This window comes from Schistocerca cancellata, chromosome 3, assembly GCF_023864275.1.
Source record: "Schistocerca cancellata isolate TAMUIC-IGC-003103 chromosome 3, iqSchCanc2.1, whole genome shotgun sequence".
Lineage (NCBI taxonomy): Eukaryota > Metazoa > Arthropoda > Insecta > Orthoptera > Acrididae > Schistocerca > Schistocerca cancellata.
Window position 1 is genome coordinate 853,001,802 of NC_064628.1, and position 22,979 is coordinate 853,024,780.

General features: G+C 41.9%; 1 non-coding gene across 1 annotated transcript; it reads right to left on the reverse strand.

Moving 5' to 3' along the window:
* Positions 1-22,072: 22,072 nt before the first annotated feature.
* Positions 22,073-22,149, reverse strand: Trnas-uga (transfer RNA serine (anticodon UGA)). Its single transcript has one exon. It is a non-coding gene; the product is annotated as a tRNA-Ser (tRNA).
* Positions 22,150-22,979: the final 830 nt, after the last annotated feature.

The window sequence follows — 22,979 nt, forward strand, 5'->3', positions numbered from 1 at the left end:
GGCTGAATCATTTGGTCCAGTGTGACCGATCCACCGTTCAGTAATCCGTTGATGAGGCCAGTAATGTAAGGCTGAATCATTTGGTCCAGTTCGACCTGTCCATCGTTCAGTAATCCGTTGATGAGGCCAGTAATGTAAGGCTGAATCATTTGGTCCAGTTCGACCTATCCATCGTTCAGTAATCCGTTGATGAGGCCAGTAATGTAAGGCTGAATCATTTGGTCCAGTTCGACCTATCCATCGTTCAGTAATCCGTTGATGAGGTCAGTAATGTAAGGCTGAATCATTTGGTCCAGTTCGACCTATCCATCGTTCAGTAATCCGTTGATGAGGCCAGTAATGTAAGGCTGAATCATTTGGTCCAGTTCGACCGATCCATCGTTCAGCAATCCTTTGATTTAAAAATTCCCGCACTTCCAGATGCCAGTGTGGCCGTGCCCCACCCTGTTGGTAAGTGAAGTCATTCCAACTGCGGGAAAAGAAAGTTCTGAAGCATATAGAGACATGTGCTTCCTGTAACAGCGTTCTCGGCAAAGACAAGTGGACCATACACTTTTTCCTGTGAAACTGCACAAAACTCATTACATTTTGGAGAATCCCTCTCATGTTGTACAACTTCATGTGGCTGTTCCGTACCCCATATTCTGACGTTATGACTGTTCACCTTTCCGTTTAAATGTAATGTTGCCTCGTCACTAAACAGTAAACGTGGAAGAAAACTGTCATCCTCCATCTTGCCAAGAACGAAATTACAGAACTCCAGACGTTGTTGCTTTTCACCTTCACGAAGAGTTTGCGGCAGCTGAATTTTGTATAGTTTCGTGTGTAAACGTCGACGCAACGCATCTGGGGCATGTTGAGCTGTCGAGCTGCAACGCCAACGGATTTCTGCGGACTCCTCGTGGCGGATGGGTTCGACGTCTGCGTCAGACACCCGGGGACGGCCCCGCGATTTGGCTTTACATAAACAAGCTCTTTCTAGGAATTGCTCATGCCGTCGTCTAATGTTCTGTGGTGTAGGAGGATCCACGCCATACCTAGTACTAAAACCACTCGCAACACTTCTTAATGCCCCACACTGTGTAAAACGTAAAAAACAAAATGCCATCTGTTTTTCTGACACTATTTGTACATACACGACGTTCCCGTGTACGCGTTAAGTACAGTCCCTTTTTAAATGTTTGCAGTCCCGCATTTCATCCTAAAAATGGTTCAAATGGCTCTGAGCACTATGGGACTTAACATCTGTGGTCATCAGTCCCCTAGAACTTAGAACTACTTAAACCTAACTAACCTAAGGACATCACACACATCTATGCCCGAGGCAGGATTCGAACCTGCGACCGTAGCAGACGCGCGGTGCATTTCATCCTATGCCTATACTTTTTGTGCTTATACAAATTAATAAAATAACCTATATGATGTTACGGTTATTTGTGATGTCAGTAGTGTACGCATTGCCATGGAGCACAAAAATATTTGCCACCTGGCGGAGTCGAACGTGCAACCCTTTCAATGCGAAATCCGATCTCTTACCGGTTTTTCCTCTGTTTCTTCTTTGATGTAACATAAAGTGCCTCTGCAATTCTTAATAATATAAATAAGATGTCTCTTCCGAAACGAAACAGTATTTATCTTCCAAAGAATAAAAATTCCTCTTCTGAAACTAGGGTATGAGCTCCATCATAAGAGAAAGAAATGTGCTTCTAAAACCAATGAGCTTCTAAAACAAAAATTTCTTCTCTTCTATAAGAAACCGCTTTTGTGTTCTGCAGGCATGGCGCCTCTTTCAGATCAGCGCAGCTCAGGAGCAGTCGTTTACAGGAAAATAAATAACGATAAACGAAAAGTACGACTTAGAAAGACCATTGGGATGGTAATCAGCATTCTCTGTAAAGGAAAAGAATAATAATAAACGGAAAAAGAGATTAAAGTAATAGAAAAATATCTTCTAGCATTTCGGAGGTACCTCATTCTGATGTCTCATAAAGTTAACTAGCCTGTTCGAGCACTGCATGCAATACTTTTTCAGGGTTCTGCTGAGGCCCTCACGGCTACCGTAGTGTCGTCGGGGCCCGAGAAGTCTCCACCGTACTTGACTCCCAGCAGCAATACCCTACCTCAGCATGCATCCATCGTTTCCTAGAATACGTCATCCGATTCCCTGCTTTTCGAAAAACATGTGTAGCATGTTTCCAAACTGCTTTTGATGATTATTTTTACGGCGTATTTGGTATTATTGTGTTTGTAAATAGTGATTATATTCCAGGACGTCGCTTGCGCCTATTTCGTTAGTGACATAATGGACGAAATTTTCAAGTAACCATAAGATAACGTTATGTTTCTCTTGAGAAGACGATAGATTTTGTGGTAAAAGTATGGTATTAATCGTTACGTCGCAGCCATCAGTCCTTTTTATGAAGGCCATTTGTTTCCCCACGTTATCCCAGACAGACTGGGTGTCGTTGCGTATGAAACAATGAAATGGTTCAAACGGCTCTGAGCACTATGGGACTTAACATCTATGGTCATCAGTCCCGTAGAACTTAGAACTACTTAAACCTAACTAACCTAAGGACATCACACAACACCCAGTCATCACGAGGCAGAGAAAATCCCTGACCCCGCCGGGAAGCGAACCTGGGAACCCGGGCGTGGGAAGCGAGAACGCTAACTCACGATGAAACAATGATTGAGTCAACTGCGTTACATGTCTGACACACGCTTGTGTTACTTAAACCTGGAGAACAAAGTCTATCATTCGTACAAAAGATGTTACTTACAACCTTATACCATGCTCCTTGTACGTTTGTGGACAAGGCTTTATTATATGTATTGCGCCACATGCTTTTCCAATTTTGTTTCAGATACATGAGTTCCATCGTATTTCGCCATTCGTCAGTTGAAAGACGATCCATTATATACCTGCAAGTTCTTTTGTGTTTTTCCTCGATGATTCCATCCAAGTATATGAGCTTTAAGTAAAACTGTCGGATATGCTCTAATTTATAATTTATTCTACCTATATGTGAAGGGATTATTTCAATAGTGGTACAAGTCCATTGTCTACACTTTTCTACCTATAATGCTTCTGAAATTAATGATCCAAACAAACAGAAAGGAAGATTCATCTCCAGCAAGGAGCCATATGCTAGAATATTTCTGGTATCTCAACTGCAGATTTTTCTGCGCTCATTGAACTTTAGGACTCTGTATTTCAAAATGAACAAAAATGGACTTGTACCACTATTGGTTCAAATTGCTCTGAGCACTATGGGACTTAACATCTGAGGTCATCAGTCCCCTAGTACTTAGAATTACTTAAACCTAACTAACCTCATGACATCACACACATCCATGCTCGAGGCAGGATTCGAACCTGCGACCGTAGCGGTCGCGCGGTTTCAGACTGTAGCGCCTAGAACCGCTCGGCCACATCGGCCGGCGCCACTATTGAAATAAGCCCTTCATGTATAGGTGAACTTTCCGTTTGGAATATGTTGAATAGTTGGGATGTGATACTGTTTTGATAGTTCTCTATCGGCACAAGTATTCGTTTAACAGATGAATTTGCAAATAATTTCCATGATGTTTTTTTATATTGCCTTAAGTATTGGAAATATTTGCCCCACATATATTGCTGGAGAACACAGTACAGTCAACCACTCTGATCTTTTGATATCAAGTTTAAATGTCTGTACGATTCAGAATTTTTTCCTTCGGATATTCGCTAATACCTTCCTCCAGTTGAAGGTTGATGTCTTTTGTATGTCTCTGTTAAACATCATCCCTAACACCATGTGTTGGTCAACCGATTTCGCCCACTCTATGTCTACGTACCTGCCCCCCCCAAGAACCATGGACCTTGCCGTTGGTGGAGAGGCTTGCGTGCCTCAGCGATACAGATGGCCGTACCGTAGGTGCAACCACAACGGAGGGGTATCTGTTGAGAGACCAGACAAACGTGTGGCGCCTGAAGACGGACAGCAGCCTTTTCAGTAGTTGCAGGGGCAACAGTCTGGATGATTGACTGATCTGGCCTTGTAACACGAACCAAAACGGCCTTGCTGTGCTGGTACTGCGAACGGCTGAAAGCAAGGGGAAACTACAGCCGTAATTTTTCCGAGGGCATGCAGCTTTACTGTATGCTTAAATGATGATGGCGTCCTCTTGGGTAAAATATTCCGGAAGTAAAATAGTCCCCCATTCGGATCTCCGGGCGGGGACTACTAAGGAGGACGTCGTTATCAGGAGAAAGAAAACTGGCGTTCTACGGATCGGAGCGTGGAATGTCAGATCCCTTAATCAGGCAGGTAGGTTAGAAAATTTAAAAAGGGAAATGGATAGGTTTAAGTTAGATATAGTAGGAATTAGTGAAGTTTGCTGGCAGGAGAAACAAGACTTTTGGTCAGGCGAATAGAGGGTTATAAATACAAAATCAAATAGTGGTAATGCAGGAGTAGGTTTAATAATGAATAAAAAATAGGAGTGCGGGTAAGGTACTTCAACAGCATAGTGAATGTATTATTGTGGCCAAGATAGACACGAAGCCCATGCCTACTACAGTATACAAGTTTATATGCCAACTACCTCTGCAGATGATGAAGAAATTGCTGAAATGTATGATGAGATAAAAGAAAGTATTCAGAAAGTGAAGGGAGACGAAAATTTAATAGTCATGGGTGACTGGAATTCGAGAGTAGGAAAAGGGAGAGAAGGAAACATAGTAGGTGAATATGGATTGGGGCTAAGAAATGAAAGAGGAAGCCGCATGATAGAATTTTGCACAGAGCATAACTTAATTATAGTTAAAACTTGGTTCAAGAATCATAAAAGAAGGTTGTGTACATGGAAGAAGCCTGGAGATACTGACAGGTTTCAGATAGATTATATAATGCTAAGACAGAGATTTAGGAACCAGGTTTTAAATTGTAAGACATTTCCAGGGGCAGATGTGGACTCTGACCACAATCTATTGCTTATGAACTGTAGATTAAAACTTAAGAAACAGCAAAAAGGTGAGAATTTAAGGAGATGGGACCTGGATAAACTGAAAGAACCAGAGGTTGTACAGAGTTTCAGGGAGAGCATTAGGGAACAATTGACAGGAATGGGGGAAAGAAATACAGTAGAAGAAGAATGGGTAGCTCTGAGGGATGAAGTAGTGAGGGCAGCAGAGGATCGAGTAGGTAAAAAGACAAGGGCTAGTAGAAATCCTTGGGTAACATAATAAATATTCAATTTAATTGATGAAAGGAGAAAATATAAAAATGCAGTAAATGAAGCAGGCAAATCGGAATATAAACGTCTAAAAAATGAGATCGACAGGAAGTGCAGAATGGCTAGGCAGCGATGGCTATAGGACAAATGTAAGGATGTAGAGGCTTATCTCACTAGGTGTAAGATAGATACTGCCTACAGGAAAATTAAAGAGACCTTTGGAGAAAGGGGAGCCTCTTGCATGAACATCAAGAGCTCAGATGGAAACACAGTTCTAAGCAAAGAAGGAAAAGCAGAAAGGTGGAAGGAGTATATAGAGGGTCTATACAAGGGCGATGTTCTTGTGGACAATATTATGGAAATGGAAGAGGATGTAGATGAAGATGAAATGGGAGATACGATACTGCGTGAAGAGTTTGACAGAGCACTGAAGGACCTGAGTCGAAACAAGGCCAGGGGAGTAGACAACATCCCATTAGAATTACTGACGGCCTTGGGAGAGCCAGTCGTGACAAAAATCTAGCATCTGGTGAGCAAGATGTATGAGACAGGCGAAATTCCCTCAGACTTCAAGAAGAATATAATAATTCCTATCCCAAAGAAAGCAGGTGCTGACAGATGTGAAAATTACCGAACAATCAGTTTAATAAGTCACAGCTGCAAAATACTAACGCGAATTCTTTACAGACGAATGGAAAAACTGGTAGAAGCTGACCACGGGGAAGATCAGTTTGGATTCCGTAGAAATACTGGAACACGTGAGGCAATAGTGACCCTACGACTTATCTTAGAAGCTAGATTAAGGAAAGGCAAACCTACGTTTCTAGCATTTGTAGACTTAGAGCAATCTTTTGACAATGTTGACTGGAATACTCTCTTTCAAATTCTGAAGGTGGCAGGGGTAAAATACAGGGAGCGAGGAGCTATTTTCGATTTGTACAGAAACCAGATGGCACTCATGAGAGTCGAGGGGCATGAAAGGGAAGCAGTGGTTGGGAAGGGAGTGAGACAGGGTTGTAGCCTCTCCCCGATGTTATTCAATCTGTATATTGAGCAAGCAGTGAAGGCAACAAAAGAAAAATTTGGAATAGGTATTAAAATCCATGGAGAAGAAATAAAAATTTTGAGGTTCGCCGATGACATTGTAATTCTGTCAGAAGCAGCAAAGGACCTGGAAGAGCAGTTGAACGGAATGGATAGTGTCTTGAAAGGAGGATATAAGATGAACATCAACAAAAGCAAAACGAGGATAATGGAATGTAGTCGAATTAAGTCGGGTGATGTTGAGGTAATTAGATTAGAAAATGAGACACTTAAAGTAGTAAAGGAGTTTTGCTATTTGGAGAGCAAAATAACTGATGATGGTCGATGTAGAGAGGATATAAAATGTAGACTGGTAATGGCAAGGAAAGCGCTTCTGAAGAAGAGAAATTTGTTAACATCGAGTATAGGTTTTAGTGTCAGGAAGTCATATCTGAAAGTATTTGTATGGAGTGTAGCCATGTATGGAAGTGAAACATGGACGATAACTAGTGTGGACAAGAAGAGAATAGAAGCTTTCGAAATGTGGTGCTACAGAAGAATGCTGAAGATTAGATGGGTAGATCATATAACTAATGAGGAGATACTGAATAGGATTGGGGAGAAGAGAAGTTTGTGGCACAACTTGACTAGAAGGAGGGATCGGTTGGTAGGACATGTTCTGAGGCATCAAGGGATCACCAATTTAGTATTGGAGGGCAGCGTGGAGGATAAAAATCGTAGAGGGAGACCAAGAGATGAATACACTAAACAGATTCAGAAGGATGTAGGTTGCAGTAAGTACTGGGAGATGAAGCTGCTTGCACAGGATAGAGTAGCATGGAGAGCTGCATCAAACCAGTCTCAGGACTGAAGACAACAACAACAACAATAATGTCTACGTGTCGAAAACCGTTGAGATTTAAAAACGAGATTTTAGCATCATTTATTTTCGTTCCTGTGGCGCTGTAGTAGAGCCGAACAAGTGCTGTCAGTCTTTGGATATCCTCTTAACTTCTAACAAATATTCTGACGTCATCGGCATAAGAGTTGGTCACTCGACTTTCACCTGACATCATTATGCCCTCTAGCTCGTTATTCAATCGATACAACAAAGGTTCTAAAGCTACGATGTATAAAAGCACTGACAGTGGACTTCCTTGCGGGGCAAAAGATTTCGTAATACAACAATAAATTTCTGTAAACCCCATTTTTGTATTTGTATTGAATAAATATTCGTAGTTGATTCTGTCAAAGGCTTTCGAAAAAATCAAGGAATGCAAGACCAGCTGTTGCAGAAGTAGTCGAAAACAGTCCGATTATATCCCTGTACTCATAGACCGTTTTAAAAATATTCCGGCCAGGAAGACATGTTTGATAGGAACCGATTACTTCATCCAACACTGGTCTAAGTCTGTCTTTCACTACCTTCGCAATTATTTTATAGTCAGAGTTCATTGAAGTAATTGGCCTCATTTTGGTTATGTGTTTTAATGTCGTATTTCTCCCTTTAGGCATTAGAACGGTAATGCCCTCTTTTAATTCTTTAGGGATAGGCACTTCCTTCAGTGTTTCGTTAATAAGCTACTGTAAATTTATCACCAATTATGTGCCAGTATTTTAAGTAAAATTATGAGGGTAAACCATCAGGTCCGCGTGACTTTTTGGAGGATGCACATTTAATGATATCTAAAACGTCTTCGCACATTATGGCACTATTAAGATCCCTGTTTTCTTCCTCTCAGTTATGTGATTTTCTAAACGGAGCTGTTCTGTTCCAGAGAGTTTATACTGGTTGTCACTGTATTAAACATCATAAAATATGTAGGTTTCATTTAAAATGTCTTTTTGATACGCCAGAACACGGCGGTCTTTAGCTCACATTATCTCTATGAAAGTTCTTCTTCTGCTTTTCTCGTGTTGTATTAGATGGTAGAGTGACGTGTTTCCTTTTTCAATTGCTGTTTGAATACGGGATTTTATTTCCAAGCCCTCTAGATGTCTTCTTTTAAGACTAAATATTTGAGCCTTAGTTTTGTTGACATTTATTCTAACTTCCTCGGACATCGGCTGGTCATAAAGTTCTCGTAAACAACAGTGACGAAATTCCACAGCGTTTCTAAACCTCATCGCCCTTTCCCATCCCTAAGATATCAAAGCTGAACGAAGTTTCTTTTTGCACACCAGTGTCCACCAGTCAACTGCGGACCTGTATCTATGACGCTGTCGTAGAGAAGCCTGCCACGCTCCTTCGACCTGCTCAACGAGTGCATTGTCGTTCAGCAATCAATATTTAATTTTTATAATCGACGACCCAAATATGTTGGCTGTTTTGGTAGTACAATACTACACCTCACAGCAAGAGGAAAAGACGTAGGTATCAGTTCAACTGCACTAATTTTATGTGCTAAATTGGATGTGACATATATGCGATCTATCCTGCTATGCGCTTTATTGCTAAAGTACGTATGTTTTACGCAGAGTGGGTATTTTAATTTTCCAGACGTCCTTCCATTGCACCTGTTGCGCTAGGCTCGCCAATTCTTGGGAGTTATTCAAACTGGGGTGTTGATATTTTCTGTCTATGACACAGTTCCAGTCTCCGCCAATAATAACTGCCGCAGGATTTTCTTTTAGTAAATACACAATATCATGTTTAAAAAAATTGGCCCTGGCGTGTCGAGCATTGTTTCCGGAAGGAACGTATACATCAACAATAGTTACGTTGAAAAGTTTGCAACTGATACCCCGCCTGAGTCTAAGAAACACACAACCGTGATTTCGATTCCTTCCTTAACGAGGATTGCAGAGCCACATGCCCCCTCTGAGGCAACATTTAAATTTTTTTAATGTCCCGCAACAGAAAATCTTTGAAAATTGACTTCTTGCAATAGCGCAACATCTCTATCGGACTGGTAAAGTCTTTGAGAGCAGCCGATTTGTGTCGCTCTGTATCTTGTTTATATTTATAGTCGTAAAGTTATATGTTTGATCCACTTTAGCAAGCTATTCTCACGACAAGTTGATAGTCTATGGGTTACTCCTGTTCGATTACACCGTTCGTTCGATATTCTTACGTACATTCATATTGTTGTTGTTGTTGTCTTCAGTCCTGAGACTGGTTTGATTCAGCTCTCCACGCTACTCTATCCTGTGCAAGCTTCTTCATCTCCCAGTACCTACTGCAACCTACATCCTTCTGAATCTGCTTAGTGTATTCATCTCTTGGTCTCCCCGTACGATTTTTACCCTCCACGCTGCCCTCCAATACTAAATTTGTGATCCCTTGATGCCTCAGAACATGTCCTACCAACCGATCCCTTCTTCTGGTCAAGTTGTGCCACAAACTTCTCTTCTCCCCAATCCTATTCAATACTTCCTCATTAGTTATGTGATCCACCCATCTTATCTTCAGCATTCTTCTGTAGCACCACATTTCGAAAGCATCTATTCTCTTCTTGTCCACACTATCTACCGTCCATGTTTCACTTCCATACATGGCTACACTCCAAACAAATACTTTCAGAATTGACTTCCTGACACTTAAATCTATACTCGATGTTAACAAATTTCTCTTCTTCAGAAACGCTTTCCTTGCCATTGCCAGTCTACATTTTATATCCTCTCTACTTTGACAATCATCAGTTATTTTGCTCCCCAAAGAGCAAAACTCCTTTACTACTTTAACTGTGTCATTTCCTAATCTAATACCCTCCATCACCCGACTTAATTCGACTACATTCCATTATCCTCGTTTTGCTTTTGTTGATGTTCATCTTATATCCTCCCTTCAAGACACCATCCATTCCGTTCAACTGCTCTTCCAAGTCCTTTGCTGTCTCTGACAGAATTACAATGTCATAGGTGAACCTCAAAGTTTTTATTTCTTCTCCATGGATTTTAATACCTACTCCGAATTTTTCTTTTGCTTCCTTTACTGCTTGCTCGATATACAGATTGAATAACATCGGGGAGAGGCTACAACCCTGTCTCACTCCCTTCCCAACCACTGCTTCCCTTTCATGCCCCTCGACTCTCATGAGTGCCATCTGGTTTCTGTACAAATCGTAAATAGCTTTTCGCTCCCTGTATTTTACCCCTGCCACCATCAGAATTTGAAAGAGAGTATTCCAGTCAACATTGTCAAAAGCTTTCTCTAAGTCTACAAATGCTAGAAACGTAGGTTTGCCTTTCCTTAATCTAGCTTCTAAGATAAGTCGTAGGGTCACTATTGCCTCACGTGTTCCAATATTTCTACGGAATCCAAACTGATCTTCCCCGAGGTCGGCTTCTACTAGTTTTTCCATTCGTCTGTAAAGAATTCGTGTTAGTATTTTGCAGCTGTGGCTTATTAAACTGATTGTTTGGTAATTTGCACATCTGTCAACACCTGCTTTCTTTGGGATTGGAATTATTATATTCTTCTTGAAGCCTGAGGGTATTTCGCCTGTTTCACACATCTTGCTCACCAGATGGTAGAGTTTTGTCAGGACTGGCTCTCCCAAGGCCGTCAGTAGTTCCAATGGAATGTTGTCTACTCCGGGGGCCTTGTTTCGACTCAGGTCCTTCAGTGCTCTGTCAAACTCTTCACGCAGTATCGTATCTCCCATTTCATCTTCATCTACATCCTCTTCCATTTCCATAATATTGTCCTCAAGTACATCGCCCTTGTATAGATCCTCTATATACTCCTTCCACCTTTCTGCTTTCCCTTCTTTGCTTAGAACTGGGTTTCCATCTGAGCTCTTGATGTTCATACAAGTGGTTCTCTTATCTCCAAAGGTCTCTTTAATTTTCCTGTAGGCAGTATCTATCTTACACCTAGTGAGATAAGCCTCTACATCCTTACATTTGTCCTCTAGCCATCCCTGCTTAGCCATTTTGCACTTCCTGTCGATCTCATTTTTTAGACGTTTGTATTCCTTTTCGCCTGCTTCATTTACTGCATTTTTATATTTTCTCCTTTCATCAATTACATTCAATATTTCTTCTGTTACCCAAGGATTTCTACTAGCCCTCGTCTTTTTACCTACTTGATCCTCTGCTGCCTTTACTACTTCATCCCCATTCTTCTTCTACTGTATTTCTTTCCCCCATTCCTGTCAATTGTTCCCTTATGCTCTCCCTGAAACTCTGTACAACCTCTGGTTCTTTCAGTTTATCCAGGTCCCATCTCCTTAAATTCCCACCTTTTTGCAGTTTCTTCAGTTTTAATCTACAGGTCATAACCAATAGATTGTGGTCAGAGTCCACATCTGCCCCTGGAAATGTCTTACAATTTAAAACCTGGTTCCTAAATCTCTGTCTAACCATTATATAATCTATCTGATGCCTTTTAGTATCTCCAGGGTTCTTCCATGTATACAACCTTCTAACATGATTCTTAAACCAACTGTTAGCTACGATTAAGCTGTGCTCTGTGCAAAATTCTACCAGGCGGCTTCCTCTTTCATTTCAAGCACCAATCCATATTCACCTACTACGTTTCCTTCTCTCCCTTTTCCTACACCCGAGTTCCAGTCACCCATGACTATTAAATTTTCGTCTCCCTTCACTATCTGAATAATTTCTTTTATATCATCATACATTTCTTCAATTTCTTCGTCATCTGCAGAGGTAGTTGGCATATAAACTTGTACTACTGTAGTAGGCGTGGGCTTCGTATCTATCTTAGCCACAATAATGCGTTCACTATGCTGTTTGTAGTAGCTTACCCGCATTCCTATTTTCTTATTCATTATTAAACCTACTCCTGCATTACCCCTATTTGACTTTGTGTTTATAACCCTGTAGTCACCTGACCAGAAGTCTTGTTCCTCCTGCCAGCGAACTTCACTAATTCCCACTATATCTAACTTTAACCTATCCATTTCCCTTTTTAAATTTTCTAGCCTACCTGCCCGATTAAGGGATCTGACATTCCACGCTCCGATCCGTAGAACGCCAGTTTTCTTTCTCCCGATAACTACATCCTCTTGAGTAGTACCCGCGCGGAGATCGGAATGGGGGACTATTTTACCTCCGGAATATTTTACCCAAGAGGACGCCATCATCATTTAATCATACAGTAAAGCTGCATGCCCTCGGGAAAAATTACGGCCGTAGTTTCCCCTTGCTTTCAGCCGTTCGCAGTACCAGCACAGCAAGGCCGTTTTGGTTATTGTTACAAGGCCAGATCAGTCAATCATCCAGACTGTTGCCGTTGCAACTACTGAAAAGGCTGCTGCCCCTCTTCAGGAACCACACGTCTTTCTGGCCTCTCAACAGATACCCCTCCGTTGTGGTTGTACCTACAGTACGGCTACCTGTATCGCTGCGGCACGCAAGCCTCCCCACCAACGGCAAGGTCCAATGTTCATACAGGGTCCGGCATAAAAAACTCCCCGATTACAAAGTAACGTGCAGCGGACAGTAGAAGGAGCAGAGTGGTGGGGGGCGCGTCGTTAAGTAGCTGCCTACGTGCCGTTTTCAGTGTACGCCATGGCGTGGTCTGGTGAACATCGTGCCTTCGTAGTGGAAGATTTTATTCAAAATGGCGAATCGCCTATTAATACTCAACGTGCTTTTCGCGTTCGCTTTGCGCTCGGACGACGGGACCCTGTTCCCGATAAGAAAACAATTTATTCTTGGGTTGCTAACTTTCGTGAGACAGGTTCCGCATTAAAAAGGAAACCACCTGGACGACCACGGACTGCAACAGGCCCCGGAAATGTTGATGCAGTTAGAGCTTCAGTTCAACAATCTCCTTGACGATCCGCTAAAAAGCATGCGGCAGCATTACGGATATCTGATCGAAGTGTGAGAAGAATCTTGCATCGAGATCTTAAAATGCATCCTTACAAACTTGTAACTACGCAGGAACTGAGTGAACGAGACTGTGGTGTCCGTGTAAGTTTGTGCCAAGACCTTCTTCGGAACATTCGTCCCAACGATATTGTGATTTTTTCTGATGAAACACACTTTCACCTTGCCGGAACAGCGAACAGCCAAAATTGCAGGTACTGGTGTGAACACAATCCCCAAGAACTTCATCAACGACCACTTCATAGCCCTAAAGTAACAGTATGGTGTGCTGTTTACAATTCCGGAGTGATCGGTCCTTACTTTTTCGAAGAAAATGACAGGAATTTAACCGTCAACAGTGAACGCTATTGTGCCATGCTCCGCGACTTTCTCCAACCGCAACTAAGGGAGCTTTTTGGTGAAATAGAGAACGTGTGGTTCCAGCAAGATGGTGCTACAGCCCACACAGCGCGGCAGTCACTGGCATTGGTGAAGGAAATGTTTCCTGGACATGTGATCTCGTTGCGTGGAGACATTGGCTGGCCCCCACGATCGCCGGACTTAACGCCCTGTGATTTCTTTCTTTGGGGCTATTTAAAAGCAAAAGTTTATGAACAACGTCCACAATCTTTACGAGCCCTGAAAGGAGCAATTACACAAGAGGTTGAAGCTATTCCACCTGAAATGACTCAAAGCGTAATGAATAACTTCAGGGAAAGACTCAATCAGTGTGTCGACAGTGCAGGAAGCCATTTAAGGGATGTTTTATTTAAAAAGTAAGACCATAAGAGTATTTTCTAAAATGGCATAATATGTACTTTTATTTAGTATAAATAAAATTGTTCTACCTTATTTGGTTTTGTTTTTATTAGCTTTCCTTAAAGGGGAGGTTTTTCTGCCGGACCTTGTATAATGATTTCTTAATATTCCATTTCATTTGACTTACTCAGAGGTATATCATAGGCCTCATTGTCGTCTGCCCAATCTAAATTTCTTGGCCGAGGTTAGTGGCTTGTTTGGGATCTACGTATTTTCTTCTTTGTTTCCTAAAGGAGTCACTTCTAATTGTCCTTTGTTGCTCGTATCGTCAGCGGTCGTCTTGCCGAAACTCATTGTCAATCTTTCGTCAACCCATAGCAGCTGTAAATTTCGCTTGTGAATCTCCTTGCACACTTCTAAGAGGATCACACCCTGACTATCTAACCCATGTTAATTTAGGCAAGTATTTGACTCATTTCTGAAAAAACTATTTGATGCAGGACCTTTATATTTTTACTGTATGTTACATGATGCTAATAGAGTCAACTGTACTAGAACCTACTTTATCCATTTTATAGTTTTTAAGAAATACTTTTTTAAATTTATTAACAAAAAATATTAAGTTTTTTCTGCAGAAACTATTTTTTTGTGAACTTCCTAATGGGGGAATATAAATGAATGTAGTACCAGACGTGGCTTTTTGTGTTATGCATCCATCTATCTAAAATAGTTTTTGATATAATGGGGCATATGTACTGAAAATTTTAGTTTGCGGGAAATTGATTTTAAAGAAAATACTTTTGAAATTTGTTCCTTACAGTTAATTAAAACTGTCCTGCTGCACATGATGGCACTTCTTTGGCCTCTAGCAGGTCTTCCAGCTTCTTTTTCACTTTCCTGGAAGGTTTTCTTGCTTTCTTGTCCATATTAGATGCAGACCTGCCTGCATCGGCTATCCTCATTTTATCGCAGCTTTGCAGCCCAGTGATCGTATTTTCACCAGGATTAATTCCCAGCTTTTTCAGTACCCAACACTTTCCAATATTACCATCATGAACTCCTAGTTTCATTGTATGCATGCCTACAAATACAGTTTTAGGAAGGCAGTTCCAAATTATGCTTTTGAAACATTCAATTGGGTTCTGTGTCTGCCCATGCAGACATTTCCTTAGAAGGTCAGGATGAGCCGAGTCTCTGAAAATGGGTTTAATTGCTGTAATAACAGCAGCAGCAAGAGAATGCTGATGAGAATAAGATTCTCCAGTTACCTGAGCCCTATTGTATTTGCACCACGAATTTTCTCCTGATGGACACAATCCATGACATATCATCAGTAGAGGACTTATGGAAGAACATAGCCCAAACATCTCCCTTCATTACCTCCAGATTTTCTTATTTCTCGTAATTGCCTGCACATAGTATACCTGCAAGTTTTCTATTTCAGTTTTAGTTAACCGACCCTGTCCAGTCAACAATTTTCCATCTTCAATTTTTTTCCTCTCATATCAACAGTTAGTTTTCTCAGCCTTGTTCCCAAATGTTATTGAACATGGCCTACACATTCTATTCTGCTAATAATGACATCTCCATATGGCATAGAGTTCACCACATTGTTGTTTACCTTACTGTCACCATCGCCCAAATATTTGATGTACCGTACACCTCTTGTTTCTACGGAGCGATGAAATATTTGTTGTACTCCATGAACTTCCATACCATCACTGGTTACTCTAAAATTAGTCACACGGTTGTGTTCTTGATGTTCATTGACCTTACAACATTTGCAATATTTAGACATTATCTCCACATCTAACACTTTACTGGTGTCTACACTCTTGGCAGTCACTACTCCATTTAGAGAAGTACGTCCTCTTTTCTGCCAACTTCTATCAACAGCAACTGCAATATCCGAACATCTATTATTTTCTTCCACTGCTGAGGAGCAATGTAAGGGATATAAAGATCTAAAATATATGCAGAAAAGTGGGTGACAGAAAAGTGGGCGTGGCACATAAACACACGTGGTAGGAAAATGCTCTTTAAATGCTCGAAAAAAAATTTTTTCCAGCAAAATCCTTTTCAGAGAACTTAAATAAAACCTTAATATATCGAAATATGATGGAAACCGAAAATCGATTTTTTTCGACCTGAACCACGGTTTGGTCCCCTTACACATGTTGCCAAGCTCTCGACAGGTGGATGTGCTAGCCTTCTCTTTTTGTTACGTTTCCTGGATTTCCTGGGTGACTTCGACCGCTCTGGGGACGAATCTGGAGACTTCTCAGAGGACTTCGATGATGGGGTCGTCAAAGCAAACCTCTCTTTCCAGCAGATTAGCGATTGCCGTTCTGAGCCAAACACCGCTTCCTAAACACACTCTCACAGGGACAATTGATAAGGTGCACATGGTGATAGAACGGTATCAAAATTCCTTTTATTTCCTGGACGCTTGGTCATCTGGAGTTTCCACTTGGGGCACTGTCTTGTCTCACCACACCCTACATGTGCCATGAATATGGACGAATTCGGCGATGAAGAGTAGGCGTCCTTGTCGGAGCCGAATTCCTGCCCACTGCAGCTGTCACGTGGTACATAAAAACAAATGTTTCCTGTTGGCGTGTTGTTTCTAGAACCAGTCAATAACCAAATGTTTTCTGTAGAGGAAGCAGTTCTTGCTGCTGGTGCTGCAGTTGTTATAAAAAAAACGCAAAGTACAGAAAATAAAGCGTTGGTGTCACCCAATAACTATTTCTCGATTAAGTTAGGAATTTTTCATTATCCTCACTGGACACTTCGAGCAGATCCTGAGAAATTTTTCAATATTTATCGTATGTCACTAACTCCAGTGTGTACAGTACTGAAACTATTCTTTCAGTTGGTGGACACCAACATGAGAAAGCATGTAACAGTGGAAAAAAGGGTAGCTGTGACTCTCAGGTGGGTGCAAAAGAAGCTTCTTCGTTGTAAAAACATGGAACATTTTATTAAAATTTTAACGAGTTATTTATCAAAGATACAAATACGTCAATCAACATAATAGAATCTAATGTCATGGAAGTTTTTCAGAATTGTGCGACAAATGAAGTATTTTATATATTAATGGAGCAAGTAGTTTTTTCAAAGGCTGAGAGTTGATGACTTGTCAGATTGGTTTTCGATTTCTGGAGTGGAGAACTTGATAAATTTCAGCAGGAATTTTGAGCTGAAAATCAACGCAATTCCAGAAACCACACAGAAATCTAGTAACTTGGAAATCCCCCAACAATGCTCTAGGAGAATTTCAGATAGACCACGTAGCAATATCCATGAAAAACGCTAGAGAAATAATGAACGTAAGAACTAGGAAAGGAGTTTTTGAGTCTGAACATCACTTTCTCCAAATCAAAGAAAAATTTATACCCAGCAGACAAATCAAGAGAACCAACAGCTCTTTCAGAACAGATCCAGAGTACCTGCAACTAAACAAGAAAGAAATAATAGAAGAAATTACGAAAATCAACAGCAACAACTGGACGGAACTGGCGGAAAAAATGAGAGAACTGATAAAACTGGGGCAATCACCGAGAAAAAGGAAACACGGTGGTGGAACAAGACATGCGACAGAGCCATAGAAGACAGAATACAAGCCTGGAAAAAAATTTAACAGCCATAGAACACAAGAAAAATGGGAATAATTCAACAGGATACAGAAAAACACTTCAAAAATAATCCGCAGAGAAAAAAGAGGTTACGAAAACAGAAGGTAAAAGGAGATGTAAGAGGACTTCACCGGAAACAACACACGGAATTTTTACAGAATATTCCGAGAAAATATGACAAGCTATCTACCTCCAAGCTTATGCTTCAAAAGACAAGATGGAACACTGGAGACAGATCCGAAGAAAAACTGTAAAATATTTGCTCGATGCTTTGGCACATTACTCACCTGTGATGAACCAAAACAGAGATTACAGTTTACAAAACCAGAACCTAACCAGGACTCCGAACCCCCAACACACTAAGAAATAGTTAAAATAATAAACCATTGAAAAATAAGAGAGCACCAGGAGAAGATGGACTGATTGATGTGGAAATTAGACCATGAAAACATTACGCCCAAAATACACAGAATAATTAAAAACACCTGGGAAACAGAAAAGGTGCCAGAAGAATGGAAGTCAGCCTTAATACAACCCCTCCACAAAAAGGAGAGAAAACATACACTAATAACTACAGAAGAATTTTGCTACTGCCAGTGACATAGAAAATTCTATCAAAAAAATGGTTCAAATGGCTCTGAGCACTATGGGACTAAACTGCTGAGGTCATAAGTCCCCTAGAACTTAGAACTAATTAAACCTAACTAACCTAAGGTCATCACACACATCCATGCCCGAGGCAGGATTCGAACCTGCGACCGTAGCGGTCGCGCGGTTCCAGACTGTAGCGCCTAGAACCGCTCGGCCACTCTGGCCGGCAAAATTCTATCCAAAGCTCTTTTAAATCGCCTAGAACCCCAGACAGATCCACATATCGGAGAGCACCAAGCAGGGTTCAGGAAGGGAAGATAGTGCCGTGAACAGATCTGGTGCCTGAGAACAATATTAACAACGAGAAAGTCCAGAAACACCACAACAACATTTGTTGATTTCATGAAGGTCTCCGATTCCATAGACAGAGAAACACTTTTCAGTACGCTGGAAGAAATTAAGGTAGACAACAAGACCAGGAAACTAATCTAGGAAACATTAACAAAAACAAAATCCAAAGTGAAGTTCATGGGAGAGGTATCGGAATCGTTCGAAATCAAGACAGGAGTGAGACAGGGAGATGGCCTGTCACCCATTTTATTTAACGTAGTTTTAGAGAAACTAATCAGGACATGGGACGAAGGAGTCAATGGGAGACGCAAAAATAGAACCATCTACATAAAATGTCTGGCCTTTGCCGATGATATAGCCATCATAACAAATAACAGAAAAGAAGCCAAAGAAGCCCTAGACACACTACATGAAATCGCAGCCAGAACAGGACTAAAAATTTCGTATGAAAAAACCCAGTACATGGACACAAAATCACATAAAATTAATTGTTGGTAAGGCGGGTCCAGGTTGAGATTCATTGGGAGAGTCCTTTGAAAATGTAGTCCATCAACAAAGGAGGTGGCTTACAAAACACTCGTTCGACCTATACTTGAATATTGCTCATCAGTGTGGGATCCGTACCAGATCGGGTTGACGGAGGAGATAGAGAAGATCCAAAGAAGAGCGGCGCGTTTCGTCGCAGGTTATTTGCTAACCGTGATAGCGATAAGGAGATGTTTAGCAAACTCAAGTGGTAGACTCTACAAGAGAGGCGCTCTGCATCGCGGTGTAGCTTGCTCGCCAGGTTTCGAGAGGGTGCGTTTCTCGATGAGGTATCGAATATATTGCTTCCCCCTACTTATACCTCCTGAGGAGATCACGAATGTAAAATTAGAGAGATTCGAGCGCGCACGGAGGCTTTCAGACAGTCGTTCTTCCCGCGAACCATACGTGACTGGAACAGAAAAGGGAGGTAATGACAGTGGCACGTAAAGTGCCCTCCGCCACACACCGTTGGGTGGCTTGCGGAGTATAAATGTAGTTATAGACGTAGAATCCACAGACAGAAACCCACTGGTAACAAAGTATGGAAAGATAGCACAAGTCAAAGGTTTCAAATACCTGGGAGAGATTGTACAGAAAACAGGAATAAATTCGACAGCCAATGAAGAAAGAGTTGCAAAGCTACAAAAAGTTTACAGACTTACATGGAACCATTACAACAAAAGAAGTATTTCCGTTAGTGCCAAATTAAAACAGACGTTACAAAACAGTAGTCTTTCCAGAAGCCTTGTATGCCTCTGAAACGACAGTAATCAGGGGAAGAACGACAGGAAAATTCTGAGACAGATCTATGGGCCAGTTCAGAGACAGGGGATCTGGATACAGAGACCGACAAAAGAACTGTACAAACAGACAGAGACAATTACAGACAACATCAGAAAAAGAAGGGCTAAGTTCTATGGGCACATTTATAGGATAAACGAAAATAGGCTGATGAAGAACATTTTTAACGTAGTGATGAGTAATACGATGAAAATTAACTGGGCAAAGGAAACCACGGAAGATCTCAAGAAGCTAAGTATGCCCACAGAAGAAATAACGAACAGACAAAAAATGAGGGAACAGAAATTCGGGGAAACACCAAAAGAGAAGAGACCAGGAAAGAAGTGTACAGAAGAGAGCAAGAAGAAACACAGTGAATATATGAGAGGTGTTTGGGAAGAGAAAAGAAAGAGACAAAAAAATGTTCCATGAAAATTGATTGTGGTTTAATGCTCTCCTAAATGAGGAATTAACGATAATAATAAATAAAAGCCGATACTAATGTTTGTTATAAAAGGGTATAATGTCTGCATACCGAGGGCTTGTAGTGTTAGGGATGTGTTTATTACCTGTCACGGTCGTCGACGGTCAGATGGTGCTCAAGATGCCTGTCTGTGCACCCTCTGTTTTGACTCTGCAGGCGGTAACTGTACTGTGTTTAGATATAACATCGCACTGGTAAAAGGGGACCTGTAATAGTGTACAAAACAGCTACGTTCTCTTGAATTATAGATTGTTGTTGTCGAATGAAAAAGGATTGTTTTTTTTTTTTGCGACATGTGAGCCAATGGCGTGAAAGATTGTATTCTCTAATGTTATTTCACATGTCTGAAAAGTTTGTAATACATACGTGGAAGACAGTTTATTTACAGACACTGAACACAAGAGACGCTCTCAGGTCGTGTAATTTGTCCATCAAGCTGAAAGAAATTGCTCAGTGTTCTTTCTTCAGAGTTTAAGTTAGCGATTTTTCTTTACTCTGACGACGGTTTCGAAATAACGAGGATATTCTGTGGTGATCGGTAGTTTTTGCAGCAAAATAGTCTAAGATTTTTTCCCCGATTTTACGCAGGGTGGGCATGTATCGGCTGATCATCTGTAATCGGCGGCGGTACACTTCGATGGATGTAGCAAAATAATGAGATGCGAACTGTATCCTACAGTTAAATGTAAAAGCTATACCGATTTTGCTCATAAAACTGAAAGTAAATGGACTGTTACTATTTTCGAGGAAAGAGGACATTTATTATCGTCGCAATTGTATCTTCCTTTTTTAATAGATGTGTGATAATGGATGTGTGACGTCAAATACAATTGTTGTCGAGCACAGAACGGCAGGCTGTTGCTTTACAGTAACAACCCATGCTGGAGATACCCTCATTTATCAAGGTTTTGTTCTGAGGGAAGCCGGCGTCGCGCTCTGCTGTAACGCTGACCGCCCGGCATTGTACTGAAGACACTGCACTGTGAGGCTGTAGTCGCTTTAGGTGGGAGGGGCTTCCTGTTTCGCAGGCAGCCGACTTTTGTAAACGCGATCTCGAGCGTTCTACAGCGTTGTGCTTCTGAATTTCCCATTTGTGTTTTCTAGGACCGTCGCCACACGGCATGCCGCGTATCGCGACTGACTCCAGAGGCCCTGGTGAGGCCAACGGCCGAAGAGCGGTGGCACTTGAGCCGCAGAAAAACAGCAAAGGGCAGACAGCGGCGTGCACATGCGGTCGACGGAGCAGCTGGCCGTTTGAAGAAGCATGTGTCCCCCCGATAGGTGGATGGAAGGAGGGAGGGTAGAGGGCCTCGATTTTCGGCCGTTTGTGATTATACATCGAAGAGAATGCACATTCAACTACCGCCCCCCTACAGTTATTAGGACGACGATTTTTCCCAGTATATGTGCTGCATTATGACCCGATCATTATGAGTGCTGGTTTTTTCATGACAATTTCGAAGTGGAAGTAGAACTGAGAGGCATTATTTCCAACAGTTGTGAAAGCATATATTGGCTTTGATTACCTGAGCTGTAGGGTGGTTTCTGAGCAGGTATCTGTAGCGATCGCTGACGTCAAACAGTGATATATACTGAAACTTCCTGGCAGATTAAAACTGTGTGCCGGGCCGAGACTCGAACTCGGAACCTTTGCCTTTCGCGGGCAAGTGCTCTACCAACTGAGCTACCCAAGCACGACTCACGGCCCGTCCTCACAGCTTTACTTCTGCCAGTATCTCGTCTCCTACCTTCCAAACTTTACAGAAGCTCTCCTGCCAACCTTGCAGAACTAGCACTCCTGAAAGAAAGGATATTGCGGACACATGGCTTAGCCACAGCCTGGGGGATGTTTCCAGAATGAGAGTTTCACTCTGCAGTGGAGTGTGCGCTGATATGAAACTTCCTGGCAGATTAAAACTGCGTGCTGGACCGAGACTCGAACTCGGGACCTTTGCCTTTCACGGACAAGTGCTCTACCAACTGAGCTACCCAAGCACAACTCACGCCCCGTCCTCACAGCTTTACTTCTGCCAGTATCTCGTCTCCTACCTTCCAAACTTTACAGAAGCTCTCCCGCGAACTTTGCAGAACTAGCACTCCTGAAAGAAAGGATGTTGCGGAGAGCACTTGCCCGCGAAAGGCAAAGGTCCCGAGTTCGAGTCTCGGTCCGGCACAGAGTTTTAATCTGCCAGGAAGTTTCATATCAGCGCACACTCCGCTGCAGAGTGATCATCTCATTCAGTGATATATACTGTATGCTTACAGGTAATACATTTTTTAAACAGCAGCATCTCGTCAGTGGAACAGATTTTTCACCAAAAAGAATAAACGTATTACCTTACACCCCTGCCATTTCCCCGCCAGCTTGTAGGTGAAGGATAGAGTTTGAGTGTGTCTGTCACTAGTTTCAAGTGGTATTGCGAAATTTTTTACCAGCAGGATAACACCAGTTGTATGGCATCGTCAATTATTGAGGGCATCTTTGTGTAGCTCTAAGCATATGGTTGTGTAATTGGGCCTGATCTTTGTGATTAATTACATAGTTAGGATCGATCTTTGCATCAGTTTCCCGGCCAAAATAAATAAAGTTCACTAACCTAGCCTTCCTCTCCTTTGTTTAGACAGTTTCCATGTGCTGGGGCGTGCACTTGGGCTCTCCATCCAGTAGAATCAAGTTTCAAGTCCCGGAAACGGCATGGCCATTCGTTGTTTCCTGTCAATTCCAAGTGCCTATGCAGGTCGGTGCGGCCGAGCGGTTCTAGGCACTACAGTCTGGAACCGCGCGACCGCTACGGTCGCAGGTTCGAATGGATGTGTGTGATGTC